This window comes from Nothobranchius furzeri, chromosome 3 (assembly GCF_043380555.1).
Source record: "Nothobranchius furzeri strain GRZ-AD chromosome 3, NfurGRZ-RIMD1, whole genome shotgun sequence".
Taxonomy (NCBI): domain Eukaryota; kingdom Metazoa; phylum Chordata; class Actinopteri; order Cyprinodontiformes; family Nothobranchiidae; genus Nothobranchius; species Nothobranchius furzeri.
The window spans coordinates 7695945-7698593 of record NC_091743.1 but is presented as its reverse complement, the minus strand read 5'-3'; the positions used below and the strand labels follow the sequence as shown (position 1 = coordinate 7698593).

The window sequence follows — 2649 nt, the reverse complement described above, 5'->3', positions numbered from 1 at the left end:
GGCTATGCTAAGCGCAAAACACAACGGCTGATTGGCCTCTGGAGGGCAAATGAGATGGTTTCGTTTTTTATTGACTAATTCGTGATCCAGAATGGTTTCGATTTTTCGTTTCCCACCGCCGGAAGGATTATTTATCACTTGCAGTCTGAAATTAAATTCGTTGTCGGCCTCTAATGCTTCATTTGATTGGACTAACAGATCCAGTAAATACTGAAGCTGATTTAACATATTTGATCCGTCATAATTAAAATTAACGTGGTGCGTCGTGTGCAAAGTATTAATTTCAAACTGGACTCTATCATTGGGACGCGCGATCTGGCTTCCTCTTTCAGCAAACCTGTTTAATATTTCCATCAGATTAATATAAAACTCGGCTGGGTCGTTGATTGCTTGAAAAGACACTCTCTCTCTAATTTCACGCTGGTTTAAAGCTGCGTTTACGCTCCCTCCGATCTGCCGGTGTTCTATTTGTCTCAAAATTTCATCTACAGCTTGTGGAGAAGGGTCATCTGAATTTGCCAGTATTTGATCAATCTCGTTTACGCTCTGCTGGTGTTCTATTTGTCTGAAAATTTCGTTTATTGCTTCTGATGAAGGCTCATCTGAATTTGCTAGAATTTGATCGACCTCGTTTGAAACGGCTTGGGATGCTAAAATATCATCTAAGATCTCACTATCTGAAGCTAATTCATCTACTTCACTCAGTCCGCTTAAATCAAACCAGTCATTTAATAGAATTTCTTCAGCCTCTTCCACTGAGGGATTTTGGCTGGCTAAAATTCGATCTAACAAATCTACGTTTAATTCATCATCTACTTCAAACAAATCTGAAAGGTCATCAAACCAATTTTCACTCATGATACAAAAGACATTAAAAACCTACTAAAAATGAAGAAAAAAAATCTGCGTCCTCCTTTTACAGAGCCAGAACTTGCTGGATCACTTCCACCAGGCCGGAATTCACTTCCAGGAGCAGGTAGCCAAGCTTCATCCTGTTTGATCTCTGAAGTCGCGTAAATCTGCCCCGCTTCTTCTTCTTTAACCGTTTTTCTGATGAAAAAATAAATAAAAAAATAAATAAAATGAACGAGCTTTTAATAAATTATATATATAAATTTAACTTACTCTGTACAGGTGCAGGAGGTGGTGCGTTCTCTTCGTCGGTCGTGGGTTGTTCTGAAAGGATAAAAAACATACTTTTTTACTTCAAAATTTAATATACTCTGCGGAGCGGTTTTGTGAAACAGCTTACCGGCTGGCTGCTCAGTAGCACGTTCAGCGGTTTCAGAGTCGCTGTCGGATTGTTCTGAAAGAATAAAAACAAGGAAAAATATGAACGAATCATCTTTGAAGTAAATAACCACCTTTTTATATATCTCTTACCCTGTGCAGGAGAAGGGGGAGGAGGAGGAGGAGGAGGAGGTGTGGGCGGAGATATTGAAGCGGCTGTCTGATGTTGTTCTGAAAGGATAAAAAACAACGGTAAATGTGAACGAGACATCTTTGACTTATTAATCAGTTGTTTTTTTATCGTTACCATCCGTCTGCGCATGAGAAGGGGTTGGAGGTGGTGGGGGCTGAGATATTGGGGGTGCGTAGGCCGTCGGCCGTTGCTCTGGAGAATAAAAACGATAAATATGAACGACACATCTCTGACTTATTAATCACTATTTTGTAATCACTTACCAGCTTCGAGGATCGTCTGTGGCGTGATGGTCCTGTAACGAACAGCTTTCACGTTCGCATTCGCGTGTGATCTGACGGTATGGCTGGGCTGATACGAATGTAAGACGGTTCGGCTGGTGGATGGAGGCGTGGTTGGGTAAAAGTTATCACTTCCGGGGTAAGGTTGAACCCCCTCCTTTTCTGTAAAATGAGATATTTCTCAGCTGAAGAAAAGAACGTTACGTATATATTTATAAAATCCACTCACTCAGATTCTCGACCGCACGATTAATTTTAGACAAATCATCGAGAGGGACCGGAGTTTTACAAGTTATTTCCTCAATAGGAATTTCTTCCCACTCGCCGTCCGATATGACAATAGCGTCTGAAAATAAAGATGTTAAACCAGAAAGAGAAAAAAAGATTTGCGTCTTAAGTTAAAAACTTACCCGTCATCTTAGCTTGTTACACCTCAAATCACGACTCCGAAAATGCGGTTTTACATTTTATACAGCTGTTTAAAAAAATCTTGAATAGAAAACGGTTGCGATTGGTCGAAAAAAAAAATGTTTATAAACAATACAGAGTCATTTGCTTTGTTGTATAGGTAGACAAATGTCTGAATGGGTGTTTAGAGTTGTGTGTGTGTGTGTGTGTGTGTGTGTGTGTGTGTGTGTGTGTGTGTGTGTGTGTGTGTGTGTGTGTGTGTGTGTGTGTGTGTGTGTGTGTGTGTTAGTAACTCGTATCCATTGCTTCATCAAAACTCCCCGGAGCAGAAATAAAAAAACCTTTACGATCCAAAAAATAATACCGGACCGGTTTTGTACCGGACATTTCTTCCTGAAATCGCTTATGAAAAATCTGTTGCGTTGTCAAGCCAATCTCATCATGTCTCAATGAGGCAGGAAGCAATGTGTGTGTGTGTGTGTGTGTGTGTGTGTGTGCGTGCGTGCGTGCGTGCGTGCGTGTGTGTGTGTGTGTGTG

The 2649-nt window shown here is 40.8% G+C and overlaps 1 long non-coding RNA gene across 1 annotated transcript; it reads right to left on the bottom strand.

The window, feature by feature from the left end:
• Nucleotides 1-1415: 1415 nt before the first annotated feature.
• LOC139068927 (uncharacterized) lies at nucleotides 1416-2226 on the bottom strand. Its single transcript, XR_011520176.1, has 4 exons — nucleotides 1934-2226; nucleotides 1687-1866; nucleotides 1538-1615; nucleotides 1416-1461 (listed from the first exon to the last, which is right to left on the bottom strand). It is a non-coding gene; the product is annotated as an uncharacterized lncRNA (long non-coding RNA).
• Nucleotides 2227-2649: the final 423 nt, after the last annotated feature.